This window comes from Takifugu rubripes, chromosome 21 (assembly GCF_901000725.2).
Source record: "Takifugu rubripes chromosome 21, fTakRub1.2, whole genome shotgun sequence".
Classification (NCBI taxonomy): Eukaryota; Metazoa; Chordata; class Actinopteri; order Tetraodontiformes; family Tetraodontidae; genus Takifugu; species Takifugu rubripes.
In genome coordinates this window covers 14,909,125-14,927,783 of record NC_042305.1, presented here as the reverse complement: position 1 = coordinate 14,927,783, position 18,659 = coordinate 14,909,125, and the positions used below count along the sequence as shown (strand labels likewise).

At 43.7% G+C, this 18,659-nt stretch overlaps 1 long non-coding RNA gene across 1 annotated transcript in view; it reads right to left on the bottom strand.

Moving 5' to 3' along the window:
• Positions 1 to 9,421, bottom strand: part of LOC105418061 (uncharacterized) — a 47,765-nt gene extending 38,344 nt beyond the window's left edge. The window contains exons 1-2 of the long non-coding RNA XR_003886818.1: positions 9,281 to 9,421; positions 8,160 to 8,179 (exon numbers count right to left, since the gene is read on the bottom strand). This is a non-coding gene — a long non-coding RNA (uncharacterized lncRNA). The remainder of the gene's footprint in view (positions 1 to 8,159; positions 8,180 to 9,280) is intronic.
• Positions 9,422 to 18,659: the final 9,238 nt, after the last annotated feature.

Sequence of the window (18,659 nt, the reverse complement as noted above, 5' to 3'; positions counted from 1 at the left end):
TTTAGAGTGTCCAGTCAAGCAGGAAAACCCCATGAAGCCACAGGAGAACATTCAAATCCATACAGCGAGGCCCGAGCTTGGATCAAACCCAGGACATGCGAGTGGCTGTCCTGACCAGTGGACCAGCATAACCAGTTTGCCCTGGTGATCGCCGTAGCAACACTGAAACACCTCAACAGATTCTGGTCTAATTAATTCTCTGGAATGCACTTCAGCATATCAAATATTACAACTCCACCTTCTGACGCATTTCCAGGCATTATTGGCTCTCAGAGGAGTTCCTGTCCATCAGACAGGAAGATGGTTGCTAATCCACACAGACGTGCTGTAATATTGCTGCCTCAATCCAGCACTTTTTAAATCCAGTCAATGCGACGCATCTTTACATTCAGGGGCGATAACCAGGAAATCTAATGGTGCAGTAATTGCAGAAGGCTCATCCCTCATGCAAATGATCCGTTGGCAGGTGTCCTGTAAAACCCGTGGCTTTCCAGAGTCCTCGGTTACACATTTGTTTTCCATTTCCTGTTGTGCTGTCCGTCTGCCCTGCGGCCACGCCCTGCTTCCCCTGCCCTGTCTGCTTTGATAAATAGCAGCTGTTTGCGAGTGCACATCCACGAGGAAATGATAAATATCCACAGAGAGCGGCTTCACAATCTTCAAATACTCAAGAAGACAGCTTTCACCTCAAGGAAACACATTCCGAGGACAGAGAGGGACAGTCGTTATTTCCTTCCGCGCCCCATAACACACACACACACACACACGCATTAACACACGTAACATTGAACGCAGCCTGGAAATGGAGCTCATCGAAAGTCTCCTGACTCTCCTGACCAAACTACGATTCATCCTCAGGGTTAACAAAATAAATGCTAAAACATCCAAATTCTGCATCAGATTACATGTTCAGACCTTTTACTCAGTGGTTGGAGCAGCTGTGACAGCAGTTACAGCCTCCTGTCTTCTTACTTGTGATGCTACCAGCATTGCACATCTGGATTTGGAGATATTCTGACATTCTTCTCCATCAGTGATTGGCCAGTAGCAGAGGGGAGAGAGTTTTGATTAGGTTCAAGTCAGGGCTCCACTCAAGGACATTCAAGTAGTTGTCCCCAAGCTGCCCCCTATGCTGTCTTGGCTAACAAGATTGGCCAGTAGCAGAGGGGAGAGAGGCTAGGGAGCAGGACAGACAGGTACGAGCACACGTGCAGCTCTGAGGCGTTTACGTCTCGGCTTGGCTAACAAGACAGCATAGCACTCTGGTTTTCCCCAAGTATACTTACTGCTCCGGTCATTTATCTGATCAGTGAGACTAGTTCCACGCCCCGCAGACCAACATTCGGATGTGGCTGCCACCAAACATGATGAATTAAGGTCAAAAAGTTTAGGAACTTCTCAAAGATTTTCAGGAGAAATAAAAGCCTTCCAAGCTCTTTTGATAAGTCATATTTGAATTTCAACAGTGAATTTCTGCCACTTCCCACCTTTCTCATGTTTACTGAAGGTTTAAAGAAGTCTCCAGTATCCAGCAGATTGAGAAAGTGTTGACATGCTCCAGCCTCAGTTATTACCACGTTCTCACAGCAATAATCCTCAGAAGCAACATCAAGTGCTTTGCAACATTGCTTAAGCCAATCTCCTTAGAGGGCCTAAACCCAAAATCCACAAACCAAGTTTTGTGTCCGCGGTCACTAATTTCAAGGAGATTTACGCACAAACACACAAAGTCAACATTGACAAGTCAGCCTTCGCATCAGCACACTGGCATTTATGAAGTCATAGATGAGCTAAAAGGGTTGTGTTTTATATTACTGTTAAATTTCACCATTTGATATAAATTACTTAAAGTGCAATGACAGTTTTAGATTGGTTAACACACACACACACACACACACACACACACACACACACACACACACACACACACACACACACGGGATGAGAGGTGTTTCCAATCTTCTAAAGTAAATAGTCACAATGTTTAAAGAAGGGGGGACTCAGTGTGTAAACCCAACAGCCCATCACACACCTTCTGCACACACACACAAAATGTACTATAGATGTTATTAATCCCTCGTGCACACACACACTAGAATTCGAATTTTTATCCAAAGATGAGGTCTGTCAGATAGGTGTGTGTGCCGAGTGTCATGTCTGTGACCATTTATCCAGGGGTTATAGGACAGTACCACACACACACACACACACACACACACACACACACACACACACACACACACACGCACACACACACACACACACACACACGTCGAACTTGAAGACAAATGAAAACACCCTGTACTTGATTATGTACTATAATACATATAATTCTATAATACTATAATAATATTTCTGCATTGTTCTGATCCAATCAAAGGGCTGCATCACTCAGCTGCTGCAGTTAACAAGTGTTGGCTTTGTGGACCGTTCTGGTTCGGACTGGGTCAGGGCTCAGAAGGTGTTCTTCAGCAAAGTGTGAACTGTTTACCCAGGGCAGACAGACCAGGCTGGATTTTTGGGTGGTGTCAAAAGTACTTGGAAACATTACAGCCCATCCAGGTCGTGCAGAAGGAGTTCTGATCAGTGCGGCTCATTACCGCTCAGCGTGTGATCCGTTTGACTCGACCTTCCGCCGTCTGCGGTGGAAGCGCTCAAAAATCCGTCACAACCTAAAAGGGTTTTTGGAATAAACTGTCATTTTACAGCGCACTGTTGAAATGTTTGTGTCAAAAAGACAGAAGAGCCCGGGTCCACATGGACTGGGTGGGCCACAAATGGCTGCCCTCACATGCTCCTCAGAGATCTGGGGAATTGGGGGACCTGGGGTGTTATTTTGTACAGCAATAAACCGAAAAGAGAAATTCAGAGGCAGTGCCAGTGGAGGACAGGCAGAGGCCAAGCTCGACAAAAATAATCTGTCAGGAAATCTGTCAAAACATCGACCTAAATGGCAGAAACCAGTCAGCTTATTATAACTGAGCAGCCAACTGAGATCTGCACCTTTCTCTCTTCCTTCTCGAGTCTGCAGATGAATATTAATGAAGCTATTAGAAGATAGTGGTTTGTTTGGAGTAAAGAGGGGTTACACTGGCAGCCAGCATGATCTGGTTTTGCACCGTTCCTACATCTGTGGAAGTCATCACCGGGGTCACGCCACCATAGGGGAAGCTTATTATACATTCCTCTGCGCTTGCGATCATTTCAATTTGAGTGTTCCTCTCCAGGTGAGACGGAGTCTCAAATAATGACGCCGTTAGAAAAGAGATTTTAGCTGCAGCTGCACAGCAGCGAGGAGTCACAGGCTGTCTTAAGTGAACTGCTGAACTTGTTCCTGTTGCACGTCTTTCTTTTTAAGCACCTCATTTTTAAGCACCTCATTTTTAAGCACCTCATTTTTCCCCTCAAAAGCATGGAAGTAAGAGCATTAATATCTCATGAAAAAGAGCGTCAGTGTAATACCAGTGTGAAAGAAATGCTTATGACAGGATTTATGGAATAGGCTCTTCTCATACAGAGGAAATGATACTACAACTACGTCAGGTACACTTGAATGGCTCGATAAAGAAAATAATTAGCCGAGATAAACTTGTGTTTATGCTAAAAGTTGCATTTAGTTTTAATAAAGCTGCCAACAATGATGGGAGTCCATTGTGAAACTGCACATTGCCGCCTGACTGGAAACCATTTGGAGGCCTGGTGCAGCATCCCGGGTGAAGTGTGAGAAGGTTGCTCGATGCCCGTCAGAGCAGCCTGGCTGTTAACATTCACCGCACGCAACCTGCTCTTCATCCATCTGCTGGAGCACTGCTAAATGTACGCTAGATGGAATCTCAAAAGCCCGACTGCCCCGGCAGAGCAGCTTGTGTGCCACTCGAGCCAGGAACCGTGGTGTGAAGTATTGTGCAGCCCTGCGTTTCCTCTGGGTGCCCGACTGTGGTCACCCTTGCCTGGAGCAGCCTGACTACAAGCTGGCCGACTGGGCCAACTTGGCAGTTATGGGTTATTGCAAACTGGCTGTGGGAGGATTCACCATCCTCTGACACAGGAAACCTGCAGCACTCCAGCATTTGATTACCTATAATTGAAATAATTTAGGCTTCATATGAAGAGGAGGAACAAGAAAAATGTAACTTGGGGAAAAAAAAAAAATCAATTTGATAGCATCCCCACCAAACCTGGCCCAGACCCATTTCCACAGCCTGTACTCTGTAACCCCAGCCCTAATTTTAGAACCATACCATTATTTTCCACCACACTGGTCATAAATCACAGTGGTCTGTGGTTTGATTACAGGAGCTAACAATGCTATGGGGAAGAAGAGATCGCGCACACCCCGCACAAGCTTTTCTCAGGAAGAATATGATGCGCTGATTAACATAGAGGGTTACTGGAGAGCAGGCGAGCCAGGCTGCAAGTGAAGCAGGCAATATTTCACCAGTAACCATCCCTTCATTGTTAGTGTATCTGTTGATGTTACGTAACCGAGTAAGGAATTAAAGTCAAGAGTCAAATATCAGGAATTGATTTTTCAACAACTGTTCTGCTCCAAATAAAATAGAAACTAGAAAGAAATAGAAACTAGATTTCTTTAGCCAGCCAACAGTAAACACCATATGGGTGTTAACAAGGTTAAAACCTGATTTTCTCAGAATAAACATCTGGAAATTACGTTTTAACAGCCATTGGACTGATAACATCCTCAAAGTTAAAATACAGAATTCATCCTCTTGGAGTATAACAAATATGACCAAAACAAATGCTTCAACATTTACCTTTTGAGTTTGTATGAAATAGTCATTTCAGCAGAAACACCATACTTTATCTGTTAAACTGTAATTAAGGACATCCACAACTGCAATTATCTCCTAATTTCTAAAAGACAAAATGAAAAAAAAAACCCTTAGCATTTGAATTGGATGCTGATCAGTATGTTGAATCAGACAACAAAGATTGAAAAAAGAAATCCAATATGTAGACGAAAGCGGCCCAAACGTGTGTTGGAAACACACGAACCCCCCGAAGACAACGACGGGTCTGGGTTCAATTTCAGCTCAGCCAGAGAAACTTGCAGCTCTTCAGTGATCTCAGCTCATCCTCACGCATTTAAAAATGCAAACCATGTCACAGATAATTGGTCAATACGCATTTAACCTGCTGCTCGTGGTCAGGGATCCTTTAACCTCTGCCTCGAGGTAGAAATCAATTGCAGCCTCACATCAGTACGAGGAGACTCACCTTTGCTCAAAGCTGAAAAAAAGAGAGGAAGCTGCTCTGAATATGAAAACAATCAAAGGCGTGAAAACACTTGACGCTTGAGTGCTTTTCAAACACAAGTTGTCAAGTCATTTCCAAAACGCCGCAAAAATCTAAATGCAGGAAAAAATTGTTGCCCTGCTGGCACCATTGTACAAAAAAAAAGCCTGTGTTGCATTTTTATGAGGCGCAAAGCAGCATTTTGGTGAAATATTCAGCCGTCAGTTTTACAATGAAAAATAAGCTGTTATTACAGCTTGAATGCACGGGTGGAGCCGGCAAAACCACTCAGTTAACAGCAGACAAACACAGTGGCTCAACTGGTTCACCATGCGATGCATTTAGAGATTGGTATTTTACCAGTGAGAGCTCCTCTTTCCATGTAACTGCTGGTCTAGGAAATTGAAGAGCACTTAAAGTTCATGTCATCATCAAGGTTGGGTTAGAGAGGAGGGTAGAAGAAAGGAGAGTAGAGAGGAGGAGGCTAAAGGTTAGGGAAGGTGTGTCACATGCTAGAGATACATTTGCTTCCCATTGTTTCACTATTTTTATTCATTCAATGCCGGAAGACTGCCTCCCTCGCCTTCCTTTTGCACTTTTCCTGAAGTCGTCTTCATATATCTAGTGCCACATGTCCGTTTTCAGAGCCTGTGGGACAACAAACCTGCCCTTTCATGGCAACAGTCCCTCATCGATGCTGCGTTCAACAACACCCTGCAGCTCTGTGTCATCCGCCGTGTCTCTGCCATCCACCTCAACTTGTCTGAGGTAGGCGTTGTTACCTTAGGAGGGCGTCAGCGAGAACCAGGTTCTTTCCTGGATCATAAAGCAGTTCTGTAACTGGAACTTCAACATCATCTACTGATGAGGACAACCCGAACATTAGACCCAGGCATGCTTTTTCAGTCTGGGCCTAACGGCCTCACGTTTATCTGTCCTTTCAAATGCATCGTCCTATTGTAAGACTTTACAGATGCATGTTGTTTTTGCAGTCAAATCGGGGATGAATTTGTCATCAGTGTTAACCAAGCCATAATGTGGAACACACCTGTTTTGTCTTGGCATGTTCTGTGAGGCACTTCTTTTTCCTGAGCTGAGAGTTTGTCTCAGGAGTAGGAGTTCCTAAACTCGAAACTCACATTTGCTCCTTGGGTTCCAGACCATATGTGTTCCAACACTCGCTTCAGCCTCTCGTTGTACTCTGGGACTGTCGCGCCCAATATGATGATGTCATCGATTTAAGCTCAAACTCCCTCCAAGATCTCGATGATCTGCTCCATTGCCCTGTGAAATACTTCAGGTACTGACTTTATTCCAAAAGGCAGCTTGACAAAACCAACCAAAGGACATATTGAAGACACAATATTTGCTGCTGCTTTCATCCAGTTTGAGCTGCCAGAGGCCTTGTGACGAGTCAAGCTTTGTGAAGTAAGGCAACTGCCATTTCACTGATGATTTCTTCCCCTGAGAGTATTTGATAGTGTTTGTGTTTCAAGTTCTGGTACAGATCTTTTGGATCCATGCATATTCTGAACTCCTCTCTTTTTCTTTGTGACGACTATGGAGATAAACCAGGCTGTACGCTCCTTGACCTTTTTGATCTCAGCCAAGACAGTCGTTCTAGCCTGCTCTTTATTTTCCCAAGACCATCTCTCAATGGTTCTGGCCCCATTTAAACCACAGACACCAAATCTTGTGCATCCTACTTTAGCTGGATTCTGTATGTGCAACCTCGTGCTCCACATCCTCTGGAAACGTCTGCATACTTCTGTGCTATAGAGCCAGTAGTGTCAGACAGTGTGCTCACGGCTGTGATGACAGAATTGACCAGCCTCTTCACAGGATTTATCACCCAGAAGTGATTCATGTCCTTCACAACAGAGAAGAGCAGTTGGTGCACTTTCCCTTTCCCAGTGATCTCTAGCCTGCATTAGCCTAAGGACGCAATATGAGAGTGGTTCAGCCACATTTCTTATCTGGCTTTTGTTTCATTTCTTCGACGTGCTTATAAGATTTGCATTTGCTCCTTCGTCTGATATCATAGTGACTATAGTCCCATTTATCAACAGTGGTGCTTTCCATTCGTCTTCCCTACTGACGTTTCTTTTTCTGGCTTATTTTATGGTTCACTGAAAGCGATTAACGATGCCAACCAAAAACGCATCACTGAGGTCAGGTTTACCAATAAGTTAACAGTTTTCTTTCTTTTTAAAGATGCATCACTTCGCAAAGTGGTTCATCCCTTGGCAATATGAAAGTCGCTGACCAAAAATATAGAAAATCTCTCAGCTTGCGTTCGAGCACCATGTCCTCCATTGAGCATTGAATTTACCAAGCGCTACATCCAACTGCTCTCTTTCTCCTGGGCTGTCAGATATGAATGTGGTGTATACGTCCATGGCCTGCGGCCCAGCTATTGCTCAGCTCAGTTCATGTCTGCTGCCATGTCATGTTTGTGCTGAAGGATGTGGTCTGGATTTTCCAAAGGTAAGTGTTTGTTATCAAACCACACGCCAACGCAGCCGCACTTGTCTTCTTCTACTATCAACCAAACAGAACTCTGGAACATAACGGAACATACTGCTACCTTGTGGCCATTGTGCATTACAACAACTGCTCCTAACAGCTGTATCTGTGCACGTGCGTGTTAAAGATATTCACATTATGACCCGGCCACTCAGAGGTGGGCTGTGCAGCAGACTATACCCCCCACCCCCACCCAATTGCACGCTTCAAACATCATGAGTGCAGAGTTAACCTTGCCCTTTCACACACACACACACACCTCTGTTCGGCCCTTTCTCCCCTGTCAGAGGGGCAGTTACATATCTCATGTTGATCTCTAATCCTAATCCTGTTCTGTTAGGGAACTACAGGGGGAGGCAATGATTAAGTGTGCTGACCTTCAGATGGAGGATAGGGGCTGGGGTCACCATGGCCACAGGCACGTGTCCATTAAGAAGCGCCCATCAGAAAGGTGTTGAATCCACGGCCATGTGGAGAAGAAAATGAGACAACAGCTGCAGTTAACCTTATTTACACCCCCCCGACAATTCTGAACATGCAGTACACTCAATTAATTGTATTATCCTGAACAATTTTAATGCAGAAATATTGAATTTAATGAAACACCATAAATGAAAGAGCTGTTGAAATGTCTTACAATATGGAATAAATACGATTAAAATATTCATGTCCTGTTGTTAGACGATATATGGAAGCATGAAATGCAGACCTAATGTCTTATCTCATTAACATTTTTGTCTGAAGAGGATATTTTTGAAAACAAGCCATTGATTTCTCCGTTGATGTTGCCTGTTCAAGCCAGTTTGTTGGGAAAATGAGGTATTAGCGGCTTTTCTTTCATCATATATTTCAGATAATTAGCTTATTCCTGACAACGGATAAGCCTATTAAGGACTGTGGAGGGTTACGAGGCAGATTAAGAATTAGTGATGCAAGGATAGAGCCTTCATATATGCAATAGTTTGGGAGTCATGCTCCTTTGGAGAAAAATATGCTAATTATCTAGTGTATCTAGCCAGTTGGTGGCTAGTGACTTTAGCTTGTAATATACTGTAGAAAAGCCTACCATTCCTATAAAGTTCCTTTTCATCCCGACAACGATATCTCCCTCACTAACACTACAGCCTTTAGTATGAGATTCCTATTTGGAGATATCGGATATTTCCTTCTTTCACAGATAATTGCTGATGTGTGGGTTTAAAGAGGCTAAATACAAAAACAATTGTCTCTTGATGCATTTGATTTCAACAAGACAAGAATATTTTAGAACTGGGAAGAATACAAGATGGGTTTCATTCCTTTTTCTCAGTAATTATCTGAGAATATCACAGCGTTTACATCTGCTGTTCTAACTCAACAGGTCAGGGCGCCGTGACCTCTGCTGTCAGGGAGGGAAAAGAAAATCATCTGCTTTGTGTAGAAGGAGGAAGCGGAACAGGTCCAATGCTCGAATTCTGTTTGTCTGCACAATCAAAAGTGAACGAAAAGAAAAGCTCACCTGGTCTACAGTGACCTGTGAGGCCCTACTGCTGCGTCACCTAGAACCTTGCAGCCCACAGCAGGCGGAAGAGACCAAACTGCGTATGAAAGCTCCGAGGAGGGTGTTTTCAGGTGCAGCCTATCTTCCCTGACGAGCAACATTCTGGTCCTCAAACACACACACACACACACACACACACACACACACACAGATACAGAGTCTTTAAATCATAACCAATCTGAAAGAAAAGGAAGGGGGGGGGGGGGGGGTAAATGAAAAGAATAAAAAGGTGGTTGGTTTGAAGAGAAAAGGAATAAGAGCAACAGTGGGTGGAGCGTGGGTGTTAGATGGGTAATCTAATCCTGGGGAGAGCACATCTGAACGGAGGTGGAAATTAGCTTCTACAGATGCAACTTTATAAAACCATAAATTGGCAAATTTAGAAAAAAGACTCCTCAGAGTTATTGACTCGAAGCCCTTAGCTGTGGAGGAATTTTCAGACTGATTATTGGATGCTGAAATGGGATTGCCTTTGTTAAATATGTCTTCATTGCTTCTGTTTAGCAGGTTGGTATATTTGTAACACCCCCTCATTATTCTACTGTAGCATAAACTATACATTAAGGAAGGGTGCGTGCTTCAGTTTTCTATTTATTTAGAATTCCCTTGGAGACAGATCCTGGAAGGTCTTTGTTAAGACGTCATTTTCAAGGCAGTGTCAATGCGAAGCGGCCTGAGTTGTCTTTATCCCCTGTCGCTGAAGCCGAGCGGAGCACCTTTGAATTTGTGCAACCTGCGGGGAAAAAAAGACAACATGCACACGGATCACTGACAGCCGGAGCTGTCAGTGCGTCTCTCCTCTGTAATTGCAGATGCATTTATTCCAGCTATGTAGCCGGCGCATTCGCAGCTGCGTCTCGATAGCGGGCGGCTGTAGGAGCCACTTTATATCCCAAACTGAGAAACATACTTATCAATGCAAATGGAATGAGTGCTGCGGAGTGAGCAGTTGGAGAGATACGAGGGGAAGGGGATGAAAATTCGAGCTGTGCGGAGAGAGGAATATGCATTTCTTCTCGCTTAATGTAGTTAATTTTTTTGTTACGCAACACGGAGCGACAGAGACGGCGTGTAAGTAATCTGGTTAGCTGAAAGACAGACTTGCTTTTACTCACTTACTGCCTCTTTTTTAATACGGACATCATGATTGGCTGAGTGCTGACCAGGCTAAAAGCTTTTGAAGTGGAGGTGAAGAACAATTAGAGTAACTCTCACACCCATCCTTGTACTACTATCTTTCTGAGGACCTTCTTAACCAAAATGCATTCCACAGCCCCTTAACCTAACCCTAACATGACCACTAACTCATGAACTCTTACCTAACTTAAACCCATCAATAACGTCAACCTTTAAACCACGTCTCAACACTCAAACAGTTCCTTAAAGATGGTAGGCCAAGAAATATTCTCGTTTCCCCACAATGTCCTCGCACTGCTAGTAAAATGCATTTTGGTACAAGTACAAGGACACACAAATACCATAACCAACCTGTCCTGCTATTTAGTTTGTAAGTAAAGACATAAAGATCTAATGAAAGTGAAGCTAAATGTACTCAAAGAGAAACGTTCGTTTATCCTCCATCTCTTTTTACCCTCATTTCTTGCCTCTCTGTAGCTGCATTTCTGGAAACTAGCAGCCTAACGACAGCCTATGAGCGGCCAGGGTCTCTGCTCTGCACGCCATTGATGTGTAATCCTTCTCAATGACATAGTGAATGCGGCAGCATTTGGAAATAAAGAGTGTTGCAGTACACGGTCCATCCAGCAGGTGGAGTGGCGAGGAAAGCTTAAACTGCTTTTATTCCTTTCATTTTTGTCCACTGTAATGTTTTTAATTTGACATTTGTGAGCAGTAAGCTGTGTGACATCTCAATGCAAAACTAAACATTCTGTCCTATAAATTTAATTTAAGTAGTGGATGTCAGCTGTAGACTAAGTATGCAACTTTCTGTAGCCTCCAGCCTGACAGCAGATGACGGGAGCACGCCACGCTGTTTTACCCTTGACACAAGAAACATTTGCATTTTAGATGAAGATTTTATTGGCTCCTTTAATACCTGGGCCTCATGCCTCAATGTACGTCCTGCCCCTTAAACCTCTTATGAAACACAGCCAAAAACAAAAAAGAGAGAAAGGTTTAAACTTTAAACATTTGCTTCCGTGACCGACCTAAAAGGTCTACCCCTCCCACACAACACTTTATTATTATTCCTGACTTCTTCTTTTAATAATCCACAGTCAGATTTGCAGACTTGCAGAAAGAAAATGTTATTTAGTTTAGAATAAGGTTGAGATTTAAATCACCACACAATCCTGCTGTCCGCGGTTCATGATTACGCCGTAAATCCTGAGGTACTGAGGCTATATTCTCCAATATCTCACCTAATTCAATATGTGGAGGTTGACACCATGGCCATTCTGAGCCTAAATAAGTATTGATTTCATAAATATTGATCTACTTGTGCAAGGAGGTTGACATAAAAAAATGCGTTTGAGCTATTAATTTGTATTTTTGTAGCGTTTTTAAAAAAAATAAAAATTGCATTATTTAAAAAGGTTCTCTCATGGGGAAGCTGGGATGACAACAATAATGCATCCAATACGTTCAGCCGTTGCAATTAAAGAACTTATAATTATGCTTTAATGTCATTATAATAAAAATATGGAGTCCTTACAAATAAGCCCCAGGGGAGCTCTGCTCTCCCAGTGGAAGAAAATGGATGGATGGATGGATGGGTGGGTGGATGGATGGATGGGTGGGTGGATGGATGGATGGGTGGATGGATGGAGGATGGGTGGGTGGATGGATGGATGGGTGGGTGGATGGATGGATGGATGGGTGGGTGGATGGATGGATGGGTGGATGGATGGAGGATGGGTGGGTGGATGGATGGATGGGTGGGTGGATGGATGGATGGATGGGTGGGTGGATGGATGGATGGATGGATGGGTGGATGGATGGAGGATGGGTGGGTGGATGGATGGATGGGTGGATGGATGGATGGATGGATGGATGGGTGGGTGGATGGATGGATGGGTGGGTGAATGGATGGATGGATGGATATGTGGGTGGGCGGGCGGGTGGATGGATGGATGGTTGGGTGGATGGATGGATGGATGGATGGATGGGTGGATGGATGGCTGGGTGGGTGGATGGATGGGTGGATGGATGGATGGGTGGGTGGGTGGATGGATGGATGGATGAATGGATGGATGGGTGGGTGGGTGGATGGATGGATGGATGGATGAATGGATGGATGGGTGGGTGGATGGATGATGGATGGGTGGGTGGGTGGATGGATGGATGGATGAATGGATGGATGGGTGGGTGGATGGATGATGGATGGGTGGGTGGATGGATGGATGGATGGATGGGTGGATGATGGATGGATGATGGATGGGTGGGTGGGTGGATGGATGGATGATGGATGGATGGATGGGTGGATGATGATGGATGGATGATGGATGGCTTAAACAGGGTAGGTGAACAGGAGTGATCCACCAGGGTCCTGGTTCTGTCTCTGGCTGAGATTTTGTGTTTTCGATGCCAGTAAAACGTTTTACTTCTGCTGAATTTCAATCGGACAAACAGCGAAAGTCCGACGTGCGGATGAAAGATTCAGACATAACGTGCTTGTAGATAATAATGCACATAATAATGGGGATGCATAGACAAATAAACAACAACAAAAGATGCCGGGCAAAAGAAACATCCGTCTTCCTCAAGTAAGACGCACAAGCACCATGAGGGCCCGTTTCTGCTGGCGCCAAACGCTCTCAAGTTGGCTTTTCAATGTGGAAATCGTTTCTTTTGGGGGGGGTTGCGGTGATGGATGCCACCTGTCATGGACACGTTCTTCAAGTCCTGCTGAGAACGATCTGTCAGTGCTGCGATTTCCTGAACATCGCCATCCATTGCTCCCGACTTAAAATCAAACCTGAATTCCTAATCGATCGGTCTCAAGCTGAACGGCGCCAAAAAAACACCGCGAGCTTTTGTTCGAGCTCCTTTTCGCTCGCATTTGAAACCAAGACCTCTCCCTCTCGGCGGCCACACGCCCGTTTTTGCGGCGAGTGCGTGTGATTGATTATGCGCTGCACGGAGATGATAAATGATTGAACGCTGCGGCTTTTATGGAATCGCCACAGTTTTGTTTAAAGTACTCAAGACTTGAGGTTTCATCCTTCAGTCATCCTGTTCGAGCACTTTTTCCCACCCGACAGCGGCGTGAAGCTGGTGACCTGCTGGGATTTGATTATGGTGAAAACAAGTAGAAAGGACTTCTAAAAGAACTATAGACCTGAAAGAAAAAGGTTGATAAAACCTAAAAAAAAAATTCTATTCCTGGCTATGTCAATGCTTGAGGCTCAATACTAGACTGACAGCCACTCACACCATCATGCCATAGTGCACAGTTACTCCCCTGTTACACACATTCACACACGCAAGCATATCCTTACTTTGTGAAGCCTTTCTTATACCGTAATTTCCGGACTATAAGCCGCTACTTTTTTATCTACACTTTTAACACTGCGGCTTATTCTACGGTGCGGCTTATTTATGTTTTTTTTCGTGGCGCACTATCACAACTATTGTGAATCAGTCATTTTTACTAACCCTCATCAACATGGAAAATACTAGAAGAAAAGCATATGATGCGACTTTTAAGTTAAAAGCGATCACTCTGGTGGTTGAAGAAGGAAATCGAGCTGCTAATCTTGGCGTACATTGTGGTAATCAATGGGGAGAAGGTGGAGACGCCATCATAAAGAACTGATCCAAAGCAAAAAGACGACAAAAGTTTTTAGACGAAAACATCGCAGGTGGCCCGAGCTTGAAAACGTTCTGGAAGACTGGGTGAACACACAGAGAGCAGGCGGCCGCGGTGTTTCCGCTGTACAAATCAGACAGAAGGCAAAAGCAATCGCCATCGAGATAAAAATAGAAGATTTTAGAGGTGGGCCATCGGTGTTTTAGATTGTTCATTGTTTGAGTAAAAAAGCATAAACAACGTAATTTGTGTGTAGCTGATACAAACGTATATTTCAAGGTAGCTGCATTACAGACACCGTTAGAAAAAAAAAGCATTTACCTGCACAATATATTTATGTTGCTAAACGGATTAAATTAAAAGAAAAATTAACATATCCTGACGTGATAAAAATTGGATTTAATGTATGTATAAACATACAAGTGAAAAGAGTGGCTGTTGTTTCTTACCTGTCTGTCACTTGTCAGTGACTCGTCTCTTACGGTAATAAAAACATATACCGGTACTGGATGTTTTCGATCTAATTTTTGATATCACTTCGTGGGATACCTGCGGCTTAAAATCCGGTGCGGCTTGTACAAAATTGATTTTCTTTCTAAAATTAGATTATGCGGCTTATAATCAGGTGCGCTCTATAGTCTGGAAATTACGGTACTACAGTACACAGCATGCCCTAACCCTAAACATCTAACACCACACCCTAACAATTACCCCCTCACCCTAGCCCTAAACCACCTCTAACCTCAGCTTTAAAACCAATACTTACCGGTAATACTGAAAATATCCTTTGAAGTTGCGAGGACCAGCCAAAATGTCCTCACTTTGGTACTAGAATGAGTTGTTAGTTCAATATGTAGACGGTACAAGAACACACACACACACACACACACACACACACACACACACACACACACACAAACATGCACTTTTATTCCCGGTACAGTAAAGGACATTTATTCTGATTATGTTGGGCCCTGGAGATCGAAGATTGCAATAATCAGAAAACTGGCCAGGCATCTATCATTGCAGCAACCAATCAAACAACCCGTTCCACCGGCAGCGAAAAAAAAGACACACAAAAATGGTTCTCACCGGTCTCCGCGTGTGTGCCTGTGCTTTTTGGTTTGGTTTCTCTATTCTTGGGAGGACAGCTGAGGGTTCTGAAGTAAGACCGTCTTCTTTTGTTGCTCCATACTCATATGACAACTGTGAGTTATCATCCAGGTCAGGCTGAAGCCAGACGACAGTAATTAATGTCATTAAACATTATGACAATTGAAGTCACTGATGGGTCCTCACAAGAATGATTTGTGGTGAGTTTATGTGTGAGTCTGTCTGGGGAGTGTGAAGCTATTTGTTTTAGTTAATGATGGAGGCGGCGGTCTATTTGGAGAGACAGCAGAGAGGGCAAGGCAGACATGGGCGGGTTTAGAACCAGCACCCACAGGGCTGTAATGACCGGCCAGCCTGGGCACACACACACACACACACACACACACAGACACACACACAGTGGATTTCTACACAACCATATGCACCTACATGCTTTTAAATGCTGGTTTCCCTTCTCTAATTCTCATTTACTGACACATGCACGTGTCGAAATCTGGAAACTTGCAATTATCTCTGGTGCAGATTAGCGCAGACATGCACAGGAAGCGGGTAGCAATTAACGTTCAGCTAGTCCCTGTTGGAAAACCTTGATGAATGTGATGTGAGTTGGAGACGGAAAGCAGGTGGGAAGACTGAGGCAGAACCGAAGCAGAGTAAAGAAATGAGACGCAGCAAACTGTCCGCGCCAGGAGGCAAATTTATTTAGCGTTTTTTGTCCCTCGTCACAAATTGAAACAAATAAATTTTAAATGTTTACATTTTTAGCGTTAATTAAAAGAAAAATTAGGCAATTAAGTAAAACCTGTCACCTTATTAGTAAAGAGTTGATAATACTTCTATTTTTTAAGTCCAAGAGAACACTTTGCTACTTTGCTCTGCTTCCTTCTGTAATTATATATATATACAGTATATATATATATCTTCGATATATATATATATATATATACACATATACTTAGACCTTGTTTAAGTTCCTAAAACCTGATGTGTTTTTTAATATCTCAATTGATTTTCTGCCCCTAGTGGCCAAAAAACCTACTGCCGTAAAACACCCGAGGGATATTCCTGTCATGACTTTGTTTTTATTGGCTGCACCACAGTATATTTTAGGAGATAGAGAGCTTTTTAATTGAATTTATTAAAGGTTTAGGTCAACTCATGTTGCCCCCCCCCCCTCCTCCTTTTTCATTACCAAAAGGCTTCCGTTGATAAATGACAATACACTACACTGAATTTTCAAGCAAGCATTTACGGAGAAATTCGATTGGGTAAGAAACTGGCGCTAAAATATTGTTCTGTCATTTTTTTTTTTTTTTTTTTTGCTGACCCAAACATATTCAGTGGGAGCTTCACTGTAAAAGGAGCACAAATGGAATGGCAAGCATAATTTATTTTTGTTATTTTCTCTTGTCTCTGTGGAGCTGCTGCTGCACAAAAGAGACGGCCTTGGATTCAGTCCAGCTGCCCTTCAATCAAAACGCACTTTTTCCACATCTTTTACTGAAAAGTCGCCGTCCTGACGAGCACACGGATAGGCAAACAGTCTAATTACGCCGAACATTTCCTCTTAGGAAGCGGGGCTGTAGCTACACGAGTTCAACATGACACATCACACACAGCTGAAGACTGAGCTGGAAGGAGCGCACAGATGGTGGGACTACGGGAAGTGTCTCATCTGGTGGAAGGTGCCTTTGTAACCTGGATGGTGACAGCTGTATGCAGATATAGTAGCCATCAATCAGATGCCAAACAACTGCACACACACACAGACACACACACACAGACACACACTAACAAGGCCCTTGATGTTGTCAGTGACAGGGCTACAAGTTTTTGAATATGTCACAAGAGGGTCAGGGTATGTGTGTGTGTGTGTGTGTGTGTTTGTGTGTGTGTGTGTGTGTTTGTCTGTGTGTGTGTGTTGGTGTGTTAGTGTGTTTACATATGTTGTCTGTGTGATGGAATGATTACCTCCATCTGTTCCTCCAACCTGCTTCAGGTTCCATTTTCATTTTCCTATTGTTAACCTGCTGTTAGATCTATAGCTAAAGACCAAGGCTGTATATGTGTTTGGGTGTGCACGTGTGTGTGCGTGCCTGACTCGCACGCACGCACACACAAACACACAGAAGTCTCAGCTCAGTTGCACCCCTCCAGGACTGTGCAATGTAAATTGTACTCCCTGCCATTGTCTCTGTTTGCCCATTTTTCCTCTGTCTGCAGCCCACCAACACACGCACGTGCACGCGCACGCACGTGCATGCAGAAAAAAGAAAAAAGTAAAGGATGTAACGTAAGTGAATGGAAAAGGAAAAAAGACAAGAGACAAGAGAAATTTGCAAACAAAAAGAAATCCAATGAGGAGATCAGGTGACTCAGTGGTAGAACAATATTTCATTGGTTTACCTTCAGAACACAGACACACACAGACACACAGACACATACACACACACACACACACACACACACACACAGGTGCACAGAAGAAGCAGAGCTACCATTATTGCCATTGTTTATGTCTGAAATTGCATTTGTCAGCAGAACGAAAAAGCTACTGTTGTGTGAACAAAGGCAGAAGGTGTGTGTCTGAGCACGGGCCTGTATGGGTGTGAAACGCTTGTGTGTGTGTGTATGTGTGTATGCTTTTGTGTGTGTCAAAGCACAGTGGCCTTGCTGTGTCTCAGCCCTGTCATATGGATTCATAACCCAATCCCACACAAGAACTTTGTGGAAAGGCTCCACTGAAAAATCATTTTTCCTCTGCCACAAAACACTCACACCCCAGTTTATGGGTTACAAACAAGTTTCTGACAAAACCAGGACGTCCACGATATTTCCACCACCCTTTTTTCTGGGCAGCTCAGGACATTTTTGTTTTAAAAGAAAACTTGCTGTTTTTTTTCCTGAAGTCAACAAAACTGAATTGGTTTCCTCCTCTTCTGGTACCCAAGCTTTACGCTAATTCTGCCTGTGTGGGACGTCAATGTTTGAATCTGTGCTGTGCAACTCTTTCCATGCTGCACGTGACTGTGGCCGTTTGCTAAATTTCACATTCAGACCAACACACACTAATATAGACGTTTGGCCCCGGGATAATTGGCCAGCAGTCACACAGAAAGCAGACAGACAGAAAATATGTTATCATGCTTCACTCACATCTTCAGAAATTGATTCAGATACGCACAAAATATTTTCGCAATATGTTTGTGTGAGTCTGCCTGGAGCCCCGATAGTGTTGCAACCTACGCTGGACTTTGAAAGATGGTGGATGAACGTGCGTATGCAGATACCAATGAAAAACAACATCAATATCGCAGGAAAACACATTGAATTATATGAAAAAATATGACGGATGGATCAAACTTTTAAACCCCAAAAACACTGAGGATTAGCATTTTCACTCCAGCTGATTTAACCCAAAAGTGTGTTTTGTTCTTTTTCCGTTGCTGTTCC